Raw genomic sequence first — 25523 nt, forward strand, 5'->3', positions numbered from 1 at the left:
TTCACGACACCTGAACAAGGTCGAAGCCGTCCGATTCTTAAGCGCGCCGAGAGAGAAGCATTTTGCCACTCTCCGTCACTCTCACTCACCCCCCGTCCCCGCCCCCACGCCACCTCCCGCCAACGCCAGGCCCAGCCCCCTCGCACGACGCGCGGAGAGAAGGAAGTTACGTTCCAGGGGGGCGGGACGCGACGGAAGGAAAACGGCGCGTCATCGAGGGGGCGGGACACCCTGACTAAAAGCTCTGAGCAGTCGATGGATGTGTGAACCGTTGTCGTCGGGGACGGCGAAGACGAGCTCGAAGGTAGGACAGGGGAGGGAGACTGAGTACCAGGGAGGAATGTCAGACCGGGAAAGGAGGGGAGGAGGAGGAGGACACGAGTGAGCTTCATGCCTAAAACGGAAACATTATTCGAGGAGGGACATGTCAGGCTTTCAAATCCCCTCTCGTGCTGTGCGCTTAGGAAGTTCTATCTCGATACGTTTGGAGCAGCCTCGCTGTTTTCCGTTTCGTACTGTATCTCGCTTGAAGACGAGATTGGATCCGCGGGATCCGTCCTTTGCCTGGTTCCTTCCGTGCATACGCTAGATCAGTGACAGTGTGCTCGGTAACGATCCCCCGACCCCCACTCGGATGTTTCTACTACTATTTGTCATTTCTATAGCGCTACAAAGCATACGCAGCGCAGTACACCATACACGAAAAGACAGTCCCTGCTCAAAGAGTTCACAATCTAAATATGGAACGTTGCTAGTGGAATAGCAACATTCCATGTAGAATCTCAAATAGTAGCAACATTCCATGTAGAATCTCAAATACTAGCAACAGAATCTCCAATAGTAGCAACATTCCATGTAGAATCTCAAGCAGTAGCAACATTCCAGAATCTCAAATAGTAACAACATCCCATGTTCCACTGCACTAACCACTAGGCTACTGCTCCACTAGCAACATTCCATCTAGAAGCCTGCCCTTGCAGATCAGCAACGCGGCCGCGCAGGCTTCTGTTTCTGTGATCTGCAAGGGCAGGCTTCTACATTACTAGTGCTTATCTCTTCTATAGCGCTACAAGGCATATGCAGCGCTGTACACCATACACGAAAAGACAGTCCCTGCTCAAAGAGTTCACAATCTAAATATGGAACGTTGCTAGTGGAATAGCAACATTCCATGTAGAATCTCAAATAGTAGCAACATTCCATGTAGAATATCAAGTAATAGCAACATTCCATATAGAATCTCAAATAGTAGCAACAGAATCTCCAATAGTAGCAACATTCCATGTAGAATCTCAAGCAGTAGCAACATTCCAGAATCTCAAATAGTAACAACATCCCATGTTCCACTGCACTAACCACTAGGCTACTCCTCCATTAGCAACATTCCATGTAGAAGCCTGCCCTTGCAGATCAGCAACGCAGCCGCGCAGGCTTCTGTTTCTGTGATCTGCAAGGGCAGGCTTCTACTTTACTAGTGCTTATCTCTTCTATAGCGCTACAAGGCATATGCAGCGCTATAGAAGAGATAAGCACTAGTAATGTAGAAGCCTGCCCTTGCCTTTTTTGGTTACCGTGTGAAGCCTTTTACGGAATGAAAGGAGAGTGTTCTATGAGATCACAGCTCTTGGCATTTCTGTTAGGATTTCGTGCTACAGGTATGTTAGTTGGGATTAGAGATGCTCATAGAATTTGGGCATTGCCTGATTCAGAACGCGCAGAGGATAAACTCGCCCGGGTTTACGCGCTGGCTGCTTTTTATTGTAAAGAGTGCATAGAATAAAATATGGTTTTCATTGTTCGTTAATTCAGTAGTTTTATATTATAACTTTCTCTGTGCTGATGGTGGGTAAAAGTAACAGTGACTGCCCGGCACTAACTGCATTTTATAGGGATGCAGAAACAGGAAAATCCATTAATTCTGACCACTTTTTTTTTTTTTTCCTAATGGCTAATTCGTTCCTTGGTTCAGTTGCTTTTAAGTTGCTCCCCGCACTTCCGTGTGAGCTCATTTTCACTTAAGGCAGACTGGATGGACCGTGCAGGTCTTTTTATGCCGTCATCTACTATGTTACTATGGATGAATTTAGTGGACAAGACTCTTCTTTCACGTCTTAGTACATAAGTACATAAGTAGTGCCATACTGGGAAAGACCAAAGGTCCATCTAGCCCAGCATCCTGTCACCGACAGTGGCCAATCCAGGTCAAGGGCACCTGGCACGCTCCCCAAACGTAAAAACATTCCAGACAAGTTATACCTAAAAATGCGGAATTTTTCCAAGTCCATTTAATAGCGGTCTATGGACTTGTCCTTTAGGAATCTATCTAACCCCTTTTTAAACTCCGTCAAGGTAACCGCCCGTACCACGTTCTCCGGCAACGAATTCCAGAGTCTAATTACACGTTGGGTGAAGAAAACTTTTCTCCGATTCGTTTTAAATTTACCACACTGTAGCTTCAACTCATGCCCTCTAGTCCTAGTATTTTTGGATAGCGTGAACAGTCGCTTCACATCCACCCGATCCATTCCACTCATCATTTTATACACTTCTATCATATCTCCCCTCAGCCGTCTCTTCTCCAAGCTGAAAAGCCCTAGCCTTCTCAGCCTCTCTTCATAGGAAAGTCGTCCCATCCCCACTATCATTTTCGTCGCCCTTCGCTGTACCTTTTCCAATTCTACTATATCTTTTTTGAGATACGGAGACCAGTACTGAACACAATACTCCAGGTGCGGTCGCACCATGGAGCGATACAACGGCATTATAACATCCGCACACCTGGACTCCATACCCTTCCTAATAACACCCAACATTCTATTCGCTTTCCTAGCCGCAGCAGCACACTGAGCAGAAGGTTTCAGCGTATCATCGACGACGACACCCAGATCCCTTTCTTGATCCGTAACTCCTAACGCGGAACCTTGCAAGACGTAGCTATAATTCGGGTTCCTCTTACCCACATGCATCACTTTGCACTTGTCAACATTGAACTTCATCTGCCACTTGCACGCCCATTCTCCCAGTCTCGCAAGGTCCTCCCCCCCCCTCCCCAATAGATCCTTAACTTTGTGTGTGTGTTTTTTTTATACAGTATAGTTTTGATTTGCACTGCAGGGTTGTCATTTCGTGGCTGTAGCAAACGTCAGATCATGGAGGTTAATTTTGGGCTAACGCCATTTTCCCTAGTTCATTGATTTGACTCTCATTTTCCTTTAAGGAAGTTAGCTTTGAGCTGGTTATATACAATAATAATTTCTATAGTGTTTTACCCAGGTTATTCTTTTTGGCAGGCACTGTATGTAAGACCATTCTTAACTGTTATGTTTTGAACAAACTGAAGCCTTGTCCCCTCCTCCACAGTACTGTATGTATTATCCTGGACAGATTAGCCTTTAGCAAATTCTCTGCAATGTACTAACACCTTGCACTTCCAATCTGTTTCTTATGAGCAAATTCTTAATGTGGCTTTGTACCGTGCAGTCATTCGTTCATTGCCTTATCAATCAAAGATCAATCTTCTCAACTCCTATAGACAGCTTAGGAGATGTTTCTTTTCCAAAACTGAGGCTGTGTGGTGAATCTGAAGTGCAAATAGAGTCAATCTTTTCTTTCTCAGCTTCTGTGAAGCACAGTAGTAAATCCGATGTGAATGTGCAGCGGCGCTTGATAGATGCACCACACTGTCAAAAATTGCCTCCTTTTTCCACAGCTTTCTTTTTAGTGTACTGTACAGTAGACTAAATTTCTTATCACAAGTGGATTGAGAGGCATTGCAAGAGGCCGACGAAAGACAGGGGGGACTGGCAGATGGGATTAAGTTTTCCCTATATGCCTCGCTTTGCACTTGTCCACATTAAATTTCAACTATAGAAACATGACGGCAGATAAGGGCCAAATAGCCCATCTGGTCTGCCCATCCTCGGCAACCGATATTATTATTATGTGTCAACATTTTTATTGATGATTCCACCTGGTAACACATCCATTAGAGTACATACACAACAAATTGTAAAGGTATCGTTCTTGCGTACATTAATCTTAAGCTGGTATCATCTGTTTTTGTTTTATAACAGTACCCTCAGGGGTGATATGATACAGACGTTCAAATATTTGAAAGGTATTAATCCGCAAACGAACCTTTTCCGGAGATGGGAAGGCGGTAGAACGAGAGGACATGAAATGAGATTGAAGGGGGGCAGACTCAAGAAAAATGTCAGGAAGTATTTTTTCACGGAGAGAGTAGTGGATGCTTGGAATGCCCTCCCGCGGGAGGTGGTGGAAATGAAAACGGTAACGGAATTCAAACATGCATGGGATAAGCATAAAGGAATCCTGTGCCGAAGGAATGGATCCTCAGGAGCTTAGTCAATATCGGGAGGCGGGGCTGGTGGTTGGGAGGCGGGGATAGTGCTGGGCAGACTTGTACGGTCTGTGCCAGAGCCGGTGGTTGGGAGGCGGGGATAGTGCTGGGCAGACTTATACGGTCTGTGCCAGAGCCGGTGGTTGGGAGGCAGGGCTGGTGGTTGGGAGGTGAGGATAGTGCTGGGCAGACTTATACGGTCTGTGCCAGAGCCGGTGGTTGGGAGGCGGGGATAGTGCTGGACAGACTTGTACGGTCTGTGCCAGAGCCGGTGGTTGGGAGGCAGGGCTGGTGGTTGGGAGGTGAGGATAGTGCTGGACAGACTTGTACGGTCTGAGGCAGGGCTGGTGGTTGGGAGGCGGGGATAGTGCTGGACAGACTTGTACGGTCTGTGCCAGAGCCGGTGGTTGGGAGGCAGGGCTGGTGGTTGGGAGGTGAGGATAGTGCTGGGCAGACTTAAACGGTCTATGCCAGAGCCGGTGGTTGGGAGGAGGGGCTGGTGGTTGGGAGGCGGGGATAGTGCTGGGCAGACTTATACGGTCTGTGTCAGAGCCGGTGGTGGGAGGAGGGGCTGGTGGTTGGGAGGCGGGGATAGTGCTGGGCAGACTTATACGGTCTGTGCCAGAGCCGGTGGTGGGAGGAGGGGCTGGTGGTTGGGAGGCGGGGATAGTGCTGGGCAGACTTATACGGTCTGTGCCCTGAAGAGCACAGGTACAAATCAAAGTAGGGTATACACAAAAAGCAGCAAATATGAGTTATCTTTTTGGGCAGACTGGATGGACCGTGCAGGTCTTTTTCTGCCGTCATCTACTATGTTACTATGTTACTCTCTTATCCCCCTCCCCCCTTACTACCTTCACTTTTGCCATATACACTGAAAGAAATAATAGCATGTTACATTAAGCTCAAACCGTAATTCCGTGATTGAACCCCTTGTTACTATTATTCCCCCCTCCCCTCCCACTCATCCCCTCCCCCTCCTGTCTTTTTAAATACTCCATGCTCATTCGTAATCCGTTCATGGTCTAGTCCTAGCCAACCTCTTCATTTTCCTATATTTAATGTGTTGGTAAAGGTTCACTGCCTTACTGGTGCTTCTTAAAGCTCTATATACCATACACACTAACAGAAATACATCAATACACTTTCTTCTAAATTCTCTTACCCCGAATACTCCACCCACATATAAAATTGCCATACCTTAAGGTTTTCGTGCTTTTGTTCTGTCGCCCTCTCTTTTCCCCATTGTAACATTCCATAATTCCATAGTTTCTATGCTCCAAATGTTGTTTTGACTTGACTTTGTCTTCCCATAACTCCTCATAATGTAACCCATAATTGTACTGTAACACATTGGATTTCCATCATTCACAATGTATTGTAAGCCACACTGAGCCCGCAAATAGGTGGGAAAATGTGGGATACAAATGCAATAAAATAAAAAAATTATCCTCTCTGTCTATTGTATTCCTTGTCCAAACTCCCCCCCCCCCCCCCCCCCCCCACAAAGAGGCATATTTTCAAAGCACTTTGGGAGGCTAAGTTCCATAGGTTTCTATGGAACTTTGGGAGGCCAAGTGCTTTGAAAATGAGCCTCAAAGATACCCTGAGACTCCCTCTCCCTCATGACTCTTCCTTCTCCTTCTTAATGTGTAGAAAATGTATTTAACACTGCACTTCTCGCTTTATGGGAAATACTTTGCAAATATTTATTCCAAGCAGAAACAAACCGCTTTCTTTTCTTTGGAGAATCCTGAGCTTCCCTGGCCTCCCATAACATCAGCTCATGAAATTTATTCCTCCTGCATCCAGTGCCTGAGTATACATTTCTTTCCCACAGCATGTGCTTTGCATAATAATAGTTCCAAATTCCTATCGGAGATCCCATAAGCTGCCCTTCTGTTTAAAAGTACCCCCTCTCCACGATGGGATTGTTCTTCGATCAGTAACGCTTTCAAAATATTTATGCACCGCCTTCCAAAATATTTTCATTCTATCACAGTTCCAAAATGCATGCATAAAGGTATTCCGTCCCCTGTTACATTTAGGACATTGAGCGTCGGGTGTCCACCCTGCCCTTGCTGCTTGTGTTTGTGCCGTGTATTCCCTGTGTGTTATCCTGTATTGACTCTCCTGCAATTCCGCCCCCACCAATATTAGTATTATTATCGCTGCAATTATATCCCACATTTCCCCACCTATTTGCAGGCTCAATGTGGCTTATAATGTAAAACTACAATCATATTGATGGAATAGAAAATCAGAGTATATACAACAGATGAGGTGTATAGGAATACTGTGGCAATCATATTAATGGAGAAAAAGTTCAGAAATATTGCTATTAAAGTGCACACGAGAATTATGTTGAGTAAGACGTGGATGAATGGGTAACAACATAACATAATGATATCAGGACATGGTGTAATTATCAGTAATTAGGGTGTAATAAAAATAGGCAAATTAAGAGTTCCAATGTAACTTGGGTCTGGTGTAGTTTAGGAGTCAGATTGTTATGAGGGATCCGTTTTGTACGCTTTTTTTTAAACAAGTAAGTCTTCAGTAGTTTCATCTGCCCGCAACCTCGGAGTCATCTTCGACTCCTCCTTCTCCTTCTCGGCGCATATCCAGCAGATAGCCAAGACCTGTCGCTTCTTCCTCTATAACATTAGCAAAATTCGCCCTTTCTTCTCTGAGCACACCACCCGAACTCTCGTCCACTCTCTCTCATTACCTCTCGCCTTGACTACTGCTTGTAAGCTCCTTCGAGCAGGGACTGTCCTCCTTTGTTAAACTGTACAGTGCTGCGTAACCCTAGTAGCGCTCTAGAAATGTTAAGTAGTAGTAGTAGTTTCCGGAAGGTCATTAGGTCTCGTGTTTTTCTTATAGTGGTTGGTAATTCATTCCATAGTTGTGTACAGATGTATGAAAAGCTAGATGCACGTGTTGCTTTGAATTTAAGTCCTCTGCAGTTGGGATAATGGAGGTTTAAGAAAGTACGTGATGAACGTTTGTTGTTTCTCTCTGGTAGACCTATAAGGTCTGACATGTAAGATGGGGCATCCCACATGTCTGCCCCTCGCTTTCTTAAATTCAGACACAGTCCTTGTCTTCTGCACCAGGAGGCCGTTCCATGCGGCCACCACCCTTTCTGCGAAAAAGTACTTCCTTAGAGTACTCCTGAACCTATAACCTCTTAACTTCATCCTATGCCCTCTCGTTCCAGAGTTTTCCTTCATTTGAAAAAGGCTCACCTACTAATACCACATAGGTATTTAAACGTTGGGGTCCTTATCAGGAGTCACCATCAAGGAAAAGGATCTGTCCTCTCCTGGTTCTCCTCTTATCTCTCCCACCGTACCTTCAGAGTACATTCTCAGGGTTCATCCTCCACCCCCATCCCACTGTCTGTTGGAGTTCCTCAAGGATCTGTCCTTGGACCCCTTCTTTTCTCAATCTACACCTCCTCCTCCCTGGGTTCCCTAATCTCCTCCCATGGGTTCCAATATCATATTTATGCCGATGACACCCAGCTTTATCTCTCCACACCAGACATCACTGCAGAAACCCAGGCTAAAGTATCGGCCTGCTTAGCCGACATTGCAACCTGGATGTCCAACCGCCACTTGAAACTGAACATGGCCAAGACCGAGCTTATTGTCTTCCCTCCCAAACCCACTTGTCCTCTCCCTCCACTCTCTATCTCTGTTGATAACACCCTCATCCTCCCCATCTCAACTGCCCGCAACCTCGGGGTCATCTTCGACTCCTCCCTCTCCTTCTCTGCGCATATCCAGCAGATAGCCAAGACCTGTCGCTTCTTCCTCTATAACATCAGCAAAATTCGTCCCTTCCTGTCTGAGCACACCACCCGAACTCTCATCCATTCTCTCATTACCTCTCGCCTTGACTACTGCAACCTACTCCTCACTGGCCTCCCAGAGTGGCCTAGTGGTTAGGGTGGTGGACCTTGGTCCTGAGGAACTGAGTTCGATTCCCGGCACAGGCAGCTCCTTGTGACTCTGGGCAGGTCACTTAACCCTCCATTGCCTGCCGCATTGAGCCTGCCATGAGTGGGAAAGCGCGGGGTACAAATGTAACAAAAAAATAAATTCAAAACTCTGCTGCACGTCTTATCTTCCGCCTGAACCGGTACACTCATATCACCCCTCATATCAGGAAACCTGGGCTGCCCCTACTTGACATTTCGCCCTTTAGATTGTAAGCTCCTTGGAGCAGGGACTGTCCTTTATCTCAATTTATGTTAATCTGTACAGCGCTGCGTAACCCTAGTAGCGCTCTAGAAATGTTAAGTAGTAGTAGTAATTATAGTCATTACATCAAAATTCTCAGCTCAGTGTGTGCACTGATGATCAGAAAAGCAAATTCAATGTTAAGAACTGTTATTTTTATTTTATTTTTGTTATATTTGTACCCCGCACTTTCCCACTCATGGCAGGCTCAATGTGGCTTACATGGGGCAATGGAGGGTTAAGTGACTTGCCCAGAGTCACAAGGAGCTGCCTGTGCCGGGAATTGAACTCAGTTCCTCAGTTTCCCAAGACCAAAGTCCACCACCCTAACCACTAGACCACTCCTCCACTGTTGCTACTATTTGAGATTCTACATGGAATGTTGCTATTCCACTAGCAACATTCCATGTAGAAGTTGGCCCTTGCAGATCAGCAATGTGGCCGCGCAGGCTTCTGCTTCTGCGAGTCTGACGTCCTGCACATACGTGCAGGACGTCAGACTCACAGAAACAGAAGCCTGCGCAGCCTTCTACATGGAATGTTGCTAGTGGAATAGCAACATTCCATGTAGAATCTCCAATAGTAGCAACATTCTATGTAGAATCTCCAATAGTAGCAACATTCCATGTAGAATGTCCAATAGTATCTATTTTATTTTTGTTACATTTGTACCCTGCGCTTTCCCACTCATGGCAGGCTCAATGCGGCTTACATGGGGCAATGGAGGGTTAAGTGACTTGCCCAGAGTCACAAGGAGCTGCCTGTGTCGGGAATCGAACTCAGTTCCTCAGGACCAAAGTCCACCACCCTAACCACTAGACTAGTCAAAAAGGAAAGAAGGCTAAAGCAGAAAATGTAATGCCGCAGTTTTGATTTATGGTGTAACCGCACCTTGAGGCGACCACAACTGCATACAGTACTCATAACAAAAAAAGACAGAGCAGAACTAGAAAAAAATAAAGAGATGAGAAACCAACATGTTAAAGGGGATGGAACAGCTTCCCTATATATCTTAGGACTCTTCAGCTTGGAGAAGGGAGAAGAGATAGTCCTGAATGGATAAATAGGGAATGATTGTTTACCCTTTCAGATAGGACTGACGAAGGGGTACACCATCAAATTAATAGGTAGCACATGGAAAAACAGGTTTTACTTCGCATATGATTAAGCTCTGTAATTTGTTGCCAGAAGATGTGGTCAAGGCAGTTAGCATAGTTGGTTTTAGACAAATGTTTTTCTGGAAGAAAAGTCTATAAATGATCAGGTACAATGTAGCTGTGAGGACAGATAATCATCAGGGCTTTTTTTGAGGGGGTACTTGGTGGGTACTGAGTACCGGCACCTTTTCCACTGCCTGCTAAACTTGACTCACGGTTCTCGTATTTTAATGAAAGAGCTCAGGTTCTACATACAAGTTCCGCCTTGTCATGGATTCTGTGACTGGTTGCAGGGGTCCTGGCTATTGTAGGGTGGGTCCCTCAATGATCACTCCACCCCTGAAGGGTGGCCTGGCATTTGAGTACCGGCACCTTTTTTTGCTAGACAAAATGCACTGGATATCATATACCTATGGGTGCAAGCAATAAGGAATAGGACCCACTTGGGATTCTGGTGGGGTACTTGTGACCTGGATTAGCCACCATCGAGCATCCTTTCTGGGCTTAGTGGACTTTTAGTCTGAGCCCGTATGACACACCTGCTTTATTTTTTCCCCCTTCAGTTATGTTTATTTGTCCAGTTATGACATTAAGAGGCTCATTTTCAAAGCACTTAGACATACAAAGGGCTTTGTAACATCAGCAAAATTCGCCCTTTCCTCTCTGAGCACACCACCCGAACTCTCATCCACTCTCTCGTCACCTCTCGCCTTGACTACTGCAACCTACTCCTCACTGGCCTCCCACTTAACCATGTATCCCCCCTTCAATCCGTTCAGAACTCCGCTGCACGTCTTATCTTCCGCCTAGACCAATATACTCATATCACCCCTCTCCTCTAGTCACTGCACTGGCTTCCGATTAGGTACCGCATACAGTTCAAGCTTCTCCTACTAACCTACAAATGCACTCGATCTGCAGCCCCTCCTTACCTCTCTACCCTCATCTCCCCTTACGTTCCTACCCGTAACCTCTGATTTCAAGACAAATCCCTCCTCTCAGTACCCTTATCCACCACTGCCAACTCCAGGCTCTGCCCTTTCTGCCTCGCCTCACCCTAGGCTTGGAATAAACTCCCTGAGCCCATACACCAAGCCCCCTCCCTGCCCATCTTCAAATCCTTGCTCAAAGCCCACCTCTTCAATGTCGCTTTCGGCACCTAACCATTGTACCTCTATCCAGGAAATCTAGACTGCCCCCCAATTTGATTGACTGCACTTTTTTGTCCTTTAGATTGTAAAGCTCCTTTGAGCAGGGATTGTCCTTCTTTGTTAGATTGTACAGTGCTGCGTAACCCTGGTAGCGCTTTAGAAATGTTTAGTAGTAGTTTACTAAGCCATACTAGTGTTTTTAGCTCACGCTAAAGACGCCCATAGAGCGTGCGCCAAAGCACTAGCACACCTTAGTAAACAGGGCCCATAGGTTACTGTGTAACTTTGTAAGTATAAATGCTTTGAAGATACACCTCATAGTAACTTTGCAAGTCTGTGTGCTTTGAAAATGAGCACCTATGTATTACAAGTCTCTTGGGAGATTAAACTTGCTTCAGAAGATCAAGCTGTGTGTTTTCTGCTTTATATATATCAAATAGATGAAAACAAGAGTCCAGTTCTAGAGCATTTGCTGTGCATGATGGACAGAAGTCACATACTTTGGCTGACTTGTTTTCCTAGCTAGTCATGTGAGAATAAAAGGTATTACGGTGAATAAACCAAGCCACCATGGTTAGTCATGAAAGGAATTTATCTATCTCATGCTGTGGTCTGTTTTCCCTAGAACCTTGTTTTTACTAGGTAGATGCTTTGAAAGTACTGTACTAATAACATGGTTTGAGGTTGTATTTTTATAAATTGTTTAGTGTAGCTGTGTTTTGTAAATTTTTCTAATGTTTTTTTTTGTTTGTCTTAAGTACATATAAGTATTGCCATACTGGTACAGACCAAACGTCCATCAAGCACAGCATCCTGTTTCCAGCAGTGGCCAATCCAGGTCACAAATATCTGGCAAGATACCCAAAAAGTACAAAACATTTTATGCTGCTTATCCCAGAAATAAGCAGTGGCTTTTCCCCTAGTTCATTTTAATAATGGTCTGTGGACTTTTCCTTTAGGAAGCCGTCCAGACCTTTTTTAAACCCCGCTAAGCTAACCGCCTTTACCACATTCTCTGGCAACGAATTGCAGAGTTTAATTACATGTTGAGTGAAGAAAAATATTTTCTGATTCACTTTAAATTTACTACTTTGTAACTTCATTGAATGCCCCCTAGTCCTAGTATTTTTGGAAAGGGTAAACAAGACGCTTCACATCTACTCTTTCTAGTCCACTCATTTATTTTATAGATCTCTATCATGTCTCCCCTCAGCCGTCTTTTCTGCTGAAGAGCCCTAGCCATTTTAGCCTTTCCTCATAGGGAAGTCATCCCATCGCCTTTTTCATTTTTGTCGCTCTTCTCTGCACCTTTTCTAATTCCACTATATCTTTTTTTGAGATGTGGTGACCAGAATTGAACAAAAAAAGTGCCGCTGATAAGCGGAGAACTCGAATGCCCGACGAGAAAACGCAAACAAAGAAAAGAGTGGGATGTTTTGACCACGGAAAAACAAGAAGTTTTTATACATTTTTGTCTCCAGGATTTGTTTTTCCGTGGTCAAACATCCCACTCTTTTCTTTGTTTGACCAGAATTGAACTCAATATTCAAAGTGTGGGCGCACCACGGAGTGATACAAAGGCGTTATAATGTCCTCATTTTGGTTTTTCATTCCTTTCCTAATAATACATAATGTTCTATTTGCTTTCTTAGCCGCCGCAGCACACTGAGCAGAAGGTTTCAACGTATCATAGTAACATAGTAGATGACGGCAGAAAAAGACCTGCACGGTCCATCCAGTCTGTCCAACAAGATAAACTCACATGTGCTACTTTTTGTGTATACCTTACCTTGATTTGTACCTGTCCTTTTCAGGGCACAGACAGTATAAGTCTGCCCAGCACTATCCCCGCCTCAAAACCACCAGCCCCGCCTCCCACCACCAGTTCTGGCACAGACCGTATAAGTCTGCCCAGCACCATCCCTGCCTCACAACCACCAGTCCCGCCTCCCACCACTGGCTCTGGCACAGACTGTATAAGTCTGCCCAGCACTATCCCCGCCTCCCAACCACCAGCCCCGCCTCCCACCACTGGCTCTGGCACAGACCGTATAAGTCTGCCCAGCACTATCCCCGCCTCCCAACCACCAGCCCCGCCTCCCACCACTGGCTCTGGCACAGACCGTATAAGTCTGCCCAGCACTATCCTCGCCTCCCACCACCGGCTGGCTCTGCCACCCAATCTTGGCTAAGCTCCTTAGGATCCATTCCTTCTGAATAGGATTCCTTTATGTTTATCCCACGCGTGTTTGAATTCTGTTACCGTTTTCATTTCCACCACCTCCCGCGGGAGGGCATTCCAAGCATCCACTTAGATCCCTTTCTTGGTCGGTGACTCCTAACGTGGAACCTTGCATTACGTAGCTATAATTCGGGTTCCTCTTTCCCACATGCGTCACTTTGCACTTGCTCACATTAAGCGTCATCTGCCATTTAGACTCCCTGTCTCATAAGGTCCTCTTGTAATTTTCCACAATCCTCCCGCAATTTAACGACTTTGAATAGCTTTGTGTCATCAGCAAATTTAATTACCTCACTAGTTACTCCCATCTCTAGGTCATTTATAAATATGTTTAAAAGCATCGGTCCCAGCACAGACCCCTGGGAAACTCCACTAACTACCCTTCTCCATTGAGAATACCGACCATTTAACCCTACTCTCTGTTTTCTATCTTTTAACCAGTTTTTAACCCACAATTAGGATGCTACCTCCTATCCCATGACTCTCCAATTTCCTCTGGAGTCTTTCATGAGGTACTTATTTATTATTTAATTATTTATTTTTAGTTCATTTATATCCCACAATATCCCACAAGCGCAGGCACAATGTGGCTTACAGTAGTACAAGGAAAAAAAAAATGCCTTTTGAAAATCCAGATACACAATATCAACCGGCTCAGAAAGCAAATAGAACATTAGGTATTATTAGGAAAGGTGAGTAGTGGGGTGCCTCAAGGATCGGTGCTGGGACCGATTCTGTTCAATGTATTTGTGAGTGACATTGCCGAAGGGTTAGAAGGTAAAGTTTGCCTATTTGCGGATGATACTAAGATCTGTAACAGAGTGGACACCTGGGAGGGAGTGGAAAACATGAAAAAGGATCTGAGGAAGCTAGAAGAATGGTCTAAGGTTTGGCAATTTAAAATTCAATGCGAAGAAATGCAAAGTGATGGACTTAGGGAATAGAAATCCACGGGAGACGTATGTGTTAGGCGGGGAGAGTCTGATAGGTACGGGCGGAGAGAGGGATCTTGGGGTGATAGTATCTGAGGATTTGAAGGCGACGAAACGGTGTGACAAGGCGGTGGCCGTAGCTAGAAGGTTGTTAGGCTGTATAGAGAGAGGTGTGACCAGCAGAAGAAAGGGGGTGTTGATGCCCCTGTATAAGTCGTTGGTGAGGCCCCACCTAGAGTATTGTGTTCAGTTTTGGAGGCCGTACCTTGCGAAGGATGTAAAAAGAATTGAAGCGGTGCAAAGAAAAGCTACCAGAATGGTAAGGGATTTGCGTAACAAGACGTATGAGGAGAGACTTGATGACCTGAACATGTATACTCTGGAAGAAAGGAGAAAGAGGGGTGATATGATACAGACGTTCAAATATTTGAAAAGTATAAATCCGCAAATGAACCTTTTCCGGAGGTGCGAAGGCGGTAGAACGAGAGGACATGAAATGAGATTGAAGGGGGGCAGACTCAAGAAAAATGTCAGGAAGTATTTTTTCACGGAGAGAGTGGTGGATGCTTGGAATGCCCTCTCGCGGGAGGTGGTGGAAATGAAAACGGTAACTGAATTCAGACACGCGTGGGATGAACATAAAGGAATCCTGTTCAGAAGGAATGGATCCTAAGGAGCTTAGCTGAGATTGGGTGGCAGAGCCGGTGGCGGGAGGCGGGGATAGTGCTGGGTAGACTTATACGGTGTGTGCCAGAGCCGGTGGTTGGGAGGCGGGGATAGTGCTGGGCAGACTTACATGGTCTGGGCCCTGAAAAGGACAGGTATAAATCAAGGTAAGGTATACACAAAAAGTAGCACATATGAGTTTATCTTGTTGGGCAGACTGGATGGACCGTGCAGGTCTTTTTCTGCCGTCGTTTACTATGTTACTATGTTTTATCCACATGTTTGTTCACCCCTTCAAAGAAATGTAATAGATTGTTCAAGCACAATTTCCCTTCACTAAATCCATGTTGGCTTTGTCTCATTAATTCATGCTTTTGAATATGCTCTGTAATGTTGTTCTTTATAATAGTCTCTACCATTTTACCCAGCACCGACGTCAGGCTCACCGGTCTGTAGCTTCCCAGATCTCCTCTAGAACCTTTTTTAAAAAATCGGCATTACATTGGCCACCCTCCCCAATTTTCCGGTTCCACGCTCTATTTTAAAGATAAATTACATATTACTAACAATAGTTCAGCAAGTTCATTTTTCAATTCTATCAGTACTCTGGGATGGATGCCATCTGGTCCAGGAGATTTGCTACTCTTCAACTTGTCAGATTGCCCCATTACATCCTCCAGGTTTATAGAGATTTCATTCAGTTTCTCTGACTCGTCAGCTTTGAATACCATTTCTGTCACTGGTATCTCTCCAAAATCTTCCTCTGTGAAGGTGGAAGCAAAAAATGTAATCTCTTTGCAATGGCTTTGTCTTCCCTGATTTCCCCTTTTACCCCTCAGTCATGTAGCGGTTTTGCTGGCTTCCTGCTTTTAATATACCTAAAAAAAATTTTTTTTTACTATGTTTTTGCCTCCAATGCATCTTTTTTTTTTTTTCAAATTCCCTCTTTGCCTTCCTTAATCAGCACTTTGCATTTGACTTGACATTCCTTATGCTGTTTCTTATTATTTTCAGTCGGTTCCTTTTTCCATTTTCTGAAGGATTTTCTTTTAGCTCTAATAGCTTCCTTCACCCCACTTTAACCATGCCGGCTGTTGTTTGGTCTTTCGTCCTCCTTTTTTAATACGCGGAATATATTTGACTTGGGCTTCCAGGATGGTATTTTTGAACAGCATCCATGCCTGATGTAAATTTTTGACCCTGGCAGCCGCTCCTCTTTTTCTTTTTATCATAGTTTCCTTTTGAAAGTTAAACGCTGAAGTATTTAGATTTCCTGTGCATACTTACACCAAAGCTAATATCAAATCTGGTCGTATCATGATCACTGTTATCAAGCGGCCCCAGCACCATTACCTCCCGCACCAGATCATGCGCTCCACTAAGGACTAGGTCTAGAATTTTTCCTTCTCTTGTCGGCTCCTGTACCAGCTGCTCCATAAAGCAGTCCTTGACTTCGTTAAGGAATTGTACCTCCCTAGCATTCTCCGATGTTACATTTACCCAGTCAATATCGGGGTAATTGAAATCACCCATTATTATTGTGTTGCCCAGTTTGTTAGCGTCCCTAATTTCCTTTAACATTTCTACATCCATCTGTTCATCCTGGCCAGGCGGATGGCACTACACTCCTATCACTATCCTTTTCCCCTTTACACATGGAATTTCAATCCACAGGGATTCCAAGATGAGTTTTGTTTCCTGCAGAATTTTCTATCTATTTGATTCAAGGCCCTCCTTAATATACAATGCTACCCCTCCACCAATTTGATCCACCTTATCACTGTGGTATAATTTGTACCCCGGTATGACAGTGTCCCACTGGAAAGGATCCTCAGGACCTTAACCGAGATTGGATAGCACAGCCGGTAGTGGGAGGCGAGCCTGGAGGTTGGGAGGCGGGGATAGCGCGGGGCAGACTTATACGGTCTGTGCCAGAGCCAGTGGTGGGAGGCGGGACTGGAGTTTGGGAGGCAGGGATAGCGCTGGGCAGACTTATACAGTGTGTGCCGGTGGTGGGAGGCGGGGATAGTGCGGGACACACTTATACGGTCTGTGCCAGAGCCAGTGGTGGGAGGCGGGACAGGAGTTTGGGAGGCAGGGATAGCGCTGGGCAGACTTATACAGTGTGTACCAGAGCCGGTGGCTGGGAGGCGGGGCTGGTGGTTGGGAGGTGGGGATAGTGCTGGGCAGACTTATACGGTCTGTGCCCTGAAGAGCACAGGTACAAATCAAAGTAGGGTATACACAAAAGTAGCACACATGAGTTGTCTTGTTGGGCAGACTGGATGGACCGTGCAGGTCTCTTTCTGCCGTCATCTACTATGTTACTATGTTATTCTCCTTCCACCAGGTCTCAGAGATGCCTATTATATCTAATTTTTCATTTAGTGCAATATATTCTAACTCTCCCATCTTATTTCTTAGGCTCCTGGCATTCGCATATTGACATTTCAAACTATGTTTGTTGTTCCTACTTACATCATCATGCTCAGTACTTGACCGTATTAATTTGCAATCTTTTGTCTGATTTTTATTTTTATTTAAGGACACCTGGTCTACTTGAATGAGCAGTAATTGAACTGACGTATTATGAATGATGGGATTAATGCTGTTCAGAAATCCATCTGTGTGCTTTTAGCCTTGATTCTCTATTCTGCACTGCTAGTGTGCAAATGTGAAAGATTGTCTGTAGTAACCCTTGGTAAAGTGACCGAGGCAGCATGCGTTTTTTGTTCCTGGTCCAATACTAAGAGATGAGGAAAAAACCGAGGAGGATATGAAAAAAAAAAAAAACTTTATTGGGATTAAAAGCGACCCAACACGGCCGTGTTTCAGCCCTAAGGTCTGCCTCAGGGGTCTTGAGCAATCTAATGCTAGGATCCACCAAAGAGTCGGCACTCAAGAAAAAGATCTAGGTGTAATTGTAGACAATATGCTGAAATCTTCTGGCCAATGTGCAGCGGCAGCCAAGGATGCTTTTACTCAAGCCAGAGCAGAGATGTCCATAGGCTCCTCTTCCGCAATCTCTCCACTCTCTTCCGTCCCAAATCCTAATAAAGTTTTTTTTTTTTTTTTTGTATCCTCCTTGGTTTTTTCCTCACTGTTTTTTCTACATCTCACGGTCATGTGAGGTATTTTTTTTTTTTTTGCTGATTCCAGTACTAAGAGAGGAGTGTGTTAGCCGTGTTAGTCCACTCTTAAGGTTATCAATAGAAATCAAACAAAATAAAACATGGAAAAGAAAATAAGATGATACCTTTTTTATTGGACATAACTTAATACATTTCTTGATTAGCTTTCGAAGGTGCCCTTCTTCGTCAGATCGGAAATAAGCAAATGTGCTAGCTGACAGTGTATATAAGTGAGAACATTCAAGCATTGCTATGACAGTCTGACAGGGTGGGAGGATGGGGGTGGGTAGGAAGTATGCATGGGGACATCAAAGCATATCATTGGTATTCTAACAGGGTGGGTGTGGATAGGTGAGGGGAGGGTGATCAACAGAGACATACAGCTTTATGGTTTATAATGGGCTAGGAACCCCAGATCCTTGTTAAGTCCTTTCTGTTGGGTGTTAAAATATTCAATCATTCTGACTTCAAAGGTCTTACGTTCTTGTATGGTTTTAAAGTTACCTTTGAGGATTCTCACTGTGAAGTCACTGGTGCAGTGTCCTGGTCTTGTAAAATGTTGCCCAACAGGCGTGGGAACCCTGCTGGCACCAGCATTGTTTATATGATGTCTATGTAAATTGAATCTTGTCTTAAGCATTTGGCCTGTTTCTCCAATATAGCATCCCTTCGTTACATTTTTTACACTGAATGATATATACCACATTGGAAGATGAGTAAGTGAAAGATCCCTTTATGTTGAATATCTTTCCTTTGTGGATGACTTTGGGGTCCTGTGAAATATTTTGGCATAGTTTGCAACTGGATAAATTACAGGGAAGTGTGCCCTTCTGTTCCTTTTCAGTCTGTGAAGGAAGTTTACTTCTGATTAGCTTGTGTTTTAAATTGGGTGGCTGTCGGAAGGCCAGTACTGGTGGGGATGGGAATATCTCTTCAGTAATTCATCCTCCTGGAGTATAGGTTGTAGATCTCTTATGATTTTCCTCAGTTTTTCCAGCTCTGGATTGTATGTCACTACAAGCGGGATTCTGTCTGTGGATTTTTTTCTTTTTGTACTGTAGCAGATTCTCCCTGGGTGTTTTCAGGGAGGAGGCAATATTCTTGGAGATTATTTTGGGGTTGTAGCCCTTCTGTTTGAAGGATTCAGTCAGGGTTTTAAGGTGTCTGTCTCTGTCCCCTGGGTCAGAGCAGATACGGTGGTATCTTGTGGCTTGGCTGTAAATGATGGATCTTTTTGTATGTGAAGGATGGAAGCTGGAGTTGTGGAGATAGCTACATCTGTCTGTGGGTTTCTTGTATACAGATGTTTGTATACAGCCATCACTGATTGAGACCGTGGAGCCCATTATAAACCATAAAGCTGTATGTCTCTGTTGATCACCCTCCCCTCACCTATCCACACCCACCCTGTTAGAATACCAATGATATGCTTTGATGTCCCCATGCATACCTCCTACCCACCCCCCTCCTCCCACCCTGTCAGACTGTCATAGTAATGCTTGAATGTTATCACTTATATACACTGTCAGCTAGCACATTTGCTTATTTCCGATCTGACGAAGAAGGGCAACCTTCGAAAGCTAATCAAGAAATGTATTATGTCCAATAAAAAAGGTATCATCTTATTTTCTTTTCCATGTTTTATTTTGTTTGATTTCTATTGATAACCAGTACTAAGAGAGAAATTGCTTGTGTAGCTCCAGTAGAAAGAGGACGTTTCAGAAGCAGTTAAAAACATTTATTCAGGCAGGCTTTGGGGAACTATGCAGGTTAGCTGCCTATACAATAGGGTACTTACTCGTAGCTGGGAGGTGGTTTTCTGTAATGTAAGTCTCGCATAACCTGTACAATGTAACCCATAACCAAGCTGTACAATTGTATTTCCACTATTCATATCTTATTGTAAGCCACACTGAACCCGCAAAGAGGTGGGAAAATGTGGGATACAAATGCAATAAATAAATAAAAATAAGTCCTTTTATTGTTGGAATTGCATTTTATGTTATTTAACTCCCTCAGATTATCAGGCTGGGTATAAATGGTTTTAAAGTAAACAAATATATGAATACAGAATAATCGCTAATTAGATGGTGCTGATTTCGTTTTTCACTTCACAGCTTTGAAATAGCTAAACAAGACTTGGCGTGGAAATAGGGCCTTGGTGGTGGTGGTGGTGGGGGGGGGAATCAGACCTTTTTTTTTATTTTATTTTTTTTTCTATTTTTGTTCATTGGTTATTGATTTGAAAGAGAGAACATGAGCAGGGAACAAAGCTGGTGATTTTCTTGTGAGAAATCAGGGGCCGACGCTCTTAAGGCTCACAGTAGACTCTTCACTCTACATTAAAACTAGTGTCAGAAAACTAGCAGCGTGCTCTGTTCAATCAGGTTTGCAAATTACTGCCGCGTTAAAATCTGCGGCTCATCGTTAAGCATCAACGTGCCTGTCGGTGCTTGCGCGGTGATTTGGCTCGGGCACTGAAAGGAAAGGTTGACATTTGAAAAAAAAAACCTACAAGTACGCTGTGGCATACATCAGTCCCTAGTGCCCCAAAAGACATCCCCCACCCCCCGACTTTTTTTTTGTTACATTTGTACTCCGCGCTTACCCACTCATGGCAGGCTCAATGCGGCTTACATGGGGCAATGGAGGGTTAAGTGACTTGCCCAGAGTCACAAGGAGCTGCCTGTGCCTGAAGTGGGAATTGAACTCAGTTCCTCAGGACCAAAGTCCACCACCCTAACCACTAGGCCACTCCTCCACTGTTGCTACTATTTGAGATTCTACATGGAATGTTGCTATTCCACTAGCAACATTCCATGTAGAAGTCGGCCCTTGCAGATCACCAATGTGGCCACGCAGGCTTCTGCTTCTGTGAGTCTGACGTCCTGCACATACGTGCAGGACATCAGACTCACAGAAACAGAAGCCTGCGCAGCCTTCTACATGGAATGTTGCTAGTGGAATAGCAATATTCCATTCCATGTAGAATCTCCAATAGTAGCAACAGAATCTCAATAGTAGCAACATTCCATGTAGAATCTCCAATAGTAGCAACATTCCATGTAGAATCTCCAATAGTATCTGTTTTATTTTTGTTACATTTGTACCCCGCGCTTTCCCACTCCTGGCAGGCTCAATGCGGCTTACATGGGGCAATGGAGGGTTAAGTGACTTGCCCAGAGTCACAAGGATCTGCCTGTGCCTGAGGGAATCGAACTCAGTTCCTCAGGACCAAAGTCCACCACCCTAACCACTCCTCCACTGTTGCTATTATTTGAGATTCTACATGGAATGTTGCTAGAAGTCGGCCCTTGAGGATCAGCAATGTGGCCGCGCAGGCTTCTGCTTCTGTGAGTCTGACATCCTACACAGGACGTCAGACTCACAGAAACAGAAGCCTGCGCAGCCTTCTACATGGAATGTTGCTAGTGGAATAGCAACATTCCATCTAGAATCTCCAATAGTAGCAACATTCCATCTAGAATCTCCAATAGTATCTATTTGTACCCTGCGCTTTCCCACTCATGGCAGGCTCAATGCGGCTTACATGGGGCAATGGAGGGTTAAGTGACTTGCCCAGAGTCACAAGGATCTGCCTGTGCCTGAGGGAATCGAACTCAGTTCCTCAGGACCAAAGTCCACCACCCTAACCACTCCTCCACTGTTGCTATTATTTGAGATTCTACATGGAATGTTGCTAGAAGTCGGCCCTTGCGGATCAGCAATGTTTCCGCGCAGGCTTCTGCTTCTGTGAGTCTGACATCCTGCACAGGACGTCAGACTCACAGAAACAGAAGCCTGCGCAGCCTTCTACATGGAATGTTGCTAGTGGAATAGCAACATTCCATCTAGAATCTCCAATAGTAGCAACATTCCATCTAGAATCTCCAATAGTATCTATTTGTACCCTGCGCTTTCCCACTCATGGCAGGCTCAATGTGGCTTACATGGGGCAATAGAGGGTTAAGTGACTTGCCCAGAGTCACAAGGAGCTGCCTGTGCCTGAAGTGGGAATCCAACTCAGTTCCTCAGTTCCCCAGGACCAAAGTCAACCACCCTAACCACTGGGCCACTCCTCCACTCCACTTGTGCCCTGACAAACATTTCCCAATATGACACCTCTTCCTGCTGCCCCCGCCCCCCCCTAAAGAAAATATCCCTGGTGTCTAGCAGCACCCACCCTGCTCCTGTATGACTGATGCCCCACTCTTAATATTAAAAATAAATAAAAGCCCTGGTGGTTGTTTGCCCCCAGCCATCTTCCCTCCCTGCTAGTCTAGTAGTCCTCACCTTTCCCACCCCCCCCAGTCTCCTAAGAAATCCCTGGTAGTCTAGTGGGCCCCCCTCCCCTCCAAATCATACCTTGAATGAGGCAGGAGCAATGTTCACTCAATCCTGCCTATGAGCACCATAATCTGAAAAATGATGGTCCCCTGCCCCGCATAGTGCGTCCTGGGAAGCACTAGGCAGGGCCTGTCTACTGTATAATGTCGGTCCTAGGTCACTTGGAACTGTCTGGCAGATCCTAATAGGGGATGTCTTTCCTATTGCTTATTCCCAGAAGTAAAAAAGTGGCAATATTGACCTCATCTGGTTAATAACTTTTAAGTGGATCTGCTCTTCATCAACATGTCCAAAAGCAATTTAAGAAATCAAGGAGACATAGGACAAAGTGGGACAATGAGTGTAAACTTAGAGACCAAGAGAGGGATGGAAAAACAACTGTACCTGAATTTAACCTGCCTTGAGCTACCACTTGAAAAGGCATGAGCGGAATCCAAATTGAGAAGATAGACAGGATGGGTTTTGACATGCATATCATATCCACTGTCAAAATTCTGTTTTGCTTCAAGCTAATGAGGATTTGTGCTTTTTTTTTTTCCTCAGATCTTTTAAACTTCCTATGTGGTTGGTTTTAAATTCACTTGCTTAGAAGTTCATTCAAGCATATAAAAGGTCTGGCTTAGTAAGATAAGGATCATTGTCCCAGCCGGGTTTTCTATTTCCCCCATCTACATTGATCAAGCTAAATATATCTAGGAGCTGCCATTTCTTATCCCACCTGCTTTTGCTGTCTTTTTGTTTTCCTTTACTTTTCCCTCTGGACCCGCCCTTCTGGAAACAGGAAATGAGGGCGGGACCAGAGGCAAAGCTGAGACAGATGGGAAGGCAGTCTGAAGCGCCGCTCGCCTTCACTGCTGACGCTGGACCCTGAGATAAGAATTGTTAAATTACTGCAGGCACTTAGGAAGGCAAGCAGCTGCCGGAGGACAGGTCGTGCTTGCACTCGAAGGGGGGGGAGCTCAGGGGCGTAGCCAGACACCCAATTTTGGGTGGGCCTGGGCCCAAGATGGGTGGACAGAAGAACTCCGCCTTGTCCCACAAGTGATTTGGTCTCTTCCTCTCTCACCTGTATTCCATATGATCTCTCAAACATCCCCCCCCCCTCCCCTGCATACCTTTTAAATAGCAGATTTTCACCGGCAGCGAGCAGCAGCTAATACACACTGCTTATGTTGGCCCCACAGCCTTCCCTTTGATGCAACTTCCTGTTTCCGTGAAGGCCGGAATACATCAGAGGGAAGGTTGTGGGGCCGGTGCAAGAAATATGTATCAGTCGCTGCTCACTGCAGAGGAAGATCTGCTATTTACAAGGTATGCTGGAGGAACAGTTGTTGAGAATTTTCGGCAGGTGGGGCTTGGGGATGCTGCTGGGTGGGCCTGAGCACAAAGTGGATGGGCCTGGGCCCACCCTTGGCTACGCCACTGGGAGAGAGGGAGGGAGGCATGGGGGCGTGGAACTCGGAGGGGAGGGGGGTCCTGGAACTCGGGGAGGAGAGGAGGGGGTCCTGGAATTCGAAGGGGAGGGGTGCCTGGAACTCGGAGGTGAGGGAGGGATGTAGGGGGGCTGGAACTCTGAGGGGAGCGAGGGAGGGAGGGAGGGAGGGGGCTGGGAGGAGAGAGACGGAGGGAGGGGGGGGCGTGGAACCTTGCTAGCGCCCGTTTCATTTCTGTTGGAAATGGGCCTCTTTACAAGTCTTATTATAACTTCTTTCTCCTTAATTTTTTTCATTATAAATTGTGTGTTGCATTGACAAAAGAACTTGCTTGATGTGTGTGTGTGTGTGTGACTGAGTATGTAGTAATCATTTCCATGGGTGGATAGTTAGAGCACTTTGTGATGCTTGACTTAATTTTCACAGGAGAATTCAAAAGATACTGTGCCTACGCCCAAAACAGTTTGAGCATTATTTGATCTGTATTTCTCTGTAAATATAAAACTCGGGGATATTTATTTATTTATTTAGGCATTTATATCCCACACTTTCCCGCCCATGGGCAGGCTCAATGTGGCTTACATTAGTTCAAAAGGCTAACAGCAGTATTAAAAGGACTCTTAAATCTAGTAATAGACAAACAGACACATTAAGGGCGAGGTAGTTGGTGGGGAGAGACAGAGGGAGAGAAGTGGGAAAGGAGGTAAGGAATGCAGTATGGTCGCATCACATAATGGGTCAGAAAACATTAAGGCAGTGCTGAGCTGCAGTGTAAGCTGTCCTGAATAAAGCGGTCTTCAGGGAGATTCTGAAAGCCTGTTGTTCGGAGGTAGCTTTTACTGAGTTTGGTAAACCATTCCACAAAGGTGCACTGATGTAGGGAAAGGTAGATGACGGAGGCAAAGTTCACAATGCCCTGTGAGGAAGAAGAGAGAGGAAGGAAAGGCAAATCTTAGAAATTTGAGAACAGCAGTATTGTATTGAGCAGCTTCAGGCTGAATAAATGTGAATAAAGGTGAACCGGTTTATTTATTTGTTGCATTTGTATCCCACCTTATCCCACCTCTTTGCAGGCTCAAAGTGGCTTACAATACATCATGAGTAATGGAAGAATGTTAGTAATAAACGTTTAGTATTGCATGTTCTTGGTCAGCATGATAAGAAAAGCAAAGTAGTAGTATGCAAGCAGATATTAGGAGACAGTTCTAAGATTAAATAGGCGAGTTGTGCATATTCACTTGGGTTGATCTTTTTGGTATGCTCTTTCAAAGAGATGGGTCTTCAGTAGTGCGCGGAAGTTCGCTATTTTGTATATCGATTTCAAGTTGCTCGGCATTGCATTCCATAACTGTGTGCTCAAGTAGGTGAAGGTTGACGCATGCATTAATTTGTATTTCATTCCCTTGCAACTGGGGAAGTGCAGATCAAGGAATTTGCGGGATGATCTTTTGGCATTCCTAGGTGGTAGGGTCTATTAAGTCAGACATGTAAGCTGGTGCGTCTCCATGGATAATTTTGTGAACTAGTGAGCATATTTTGAACGTGATGCGTTCCTTAAGTGGGAGCCAGTGTAGTTTTTCTCGTAAGGGCTTTGCACTTTCAAATTTTGGTTTGCCAAAATATGAGTCTAGCTGCAGTGTTCTGGGCTGTCTGGAGTTTCTTGATTATTTGTTCTTTGCAACCGGCATATAGTGAGTTGCAGTAGTCTAGATGACTGAGCACTAATGATTGTACCAAGTTTCGGAATACACTCCTTGGGAAGAAAGGTCTTATTCTTTTTTATTTCCACATTGAGTGAAACATCTTCTTGGTTGTGTTTCTCGCGTGGTTTTCTAGTGTTAGATGCCGATCAAT

General features: G+C 45.0%; 1 protein-coding gene across 3 annotated transcripts in view; it reads left to right on the plus strand.

The window, feature by feature from the left end:
- Positions 1–224: 224 nt before the first annotated feature.
- TPST2 (tyrosylprotein sulfotransferase 2) overlaps positions 225–25523 on the plus strand; it is a 142071-nt gene continuing 116772 nt past the window's right edge. For 2 of the 3 annotated variants that reach the window (XM_030219204.1, XM_030219203.1), the window contains exon 1: positions 225–304. The gene's annotated coding sequence lies outside the window, so the exon portion shown is untranslated. The remainder of the gene's footprint in view (positions 305–25523) is intronic. The other variant, XM_030219205.1, reaches the window with a different exon arrangement.

Source organism: Microcaecilia unicolor, chromosome 11 (assembly GCF_901765095.1).
Source record: "Microcaecilia unicolor chromosome 11, aMicUni1.1, whole genome shotgun sequence".
NCBI classification, from domain to species: domain Eukaryota; kingdom Metazoa; phylum Chordata; class Amphibia; order Gymnophiona; family Siphonopidae; genus Microcaecilia; species Microcaecilia unicolor.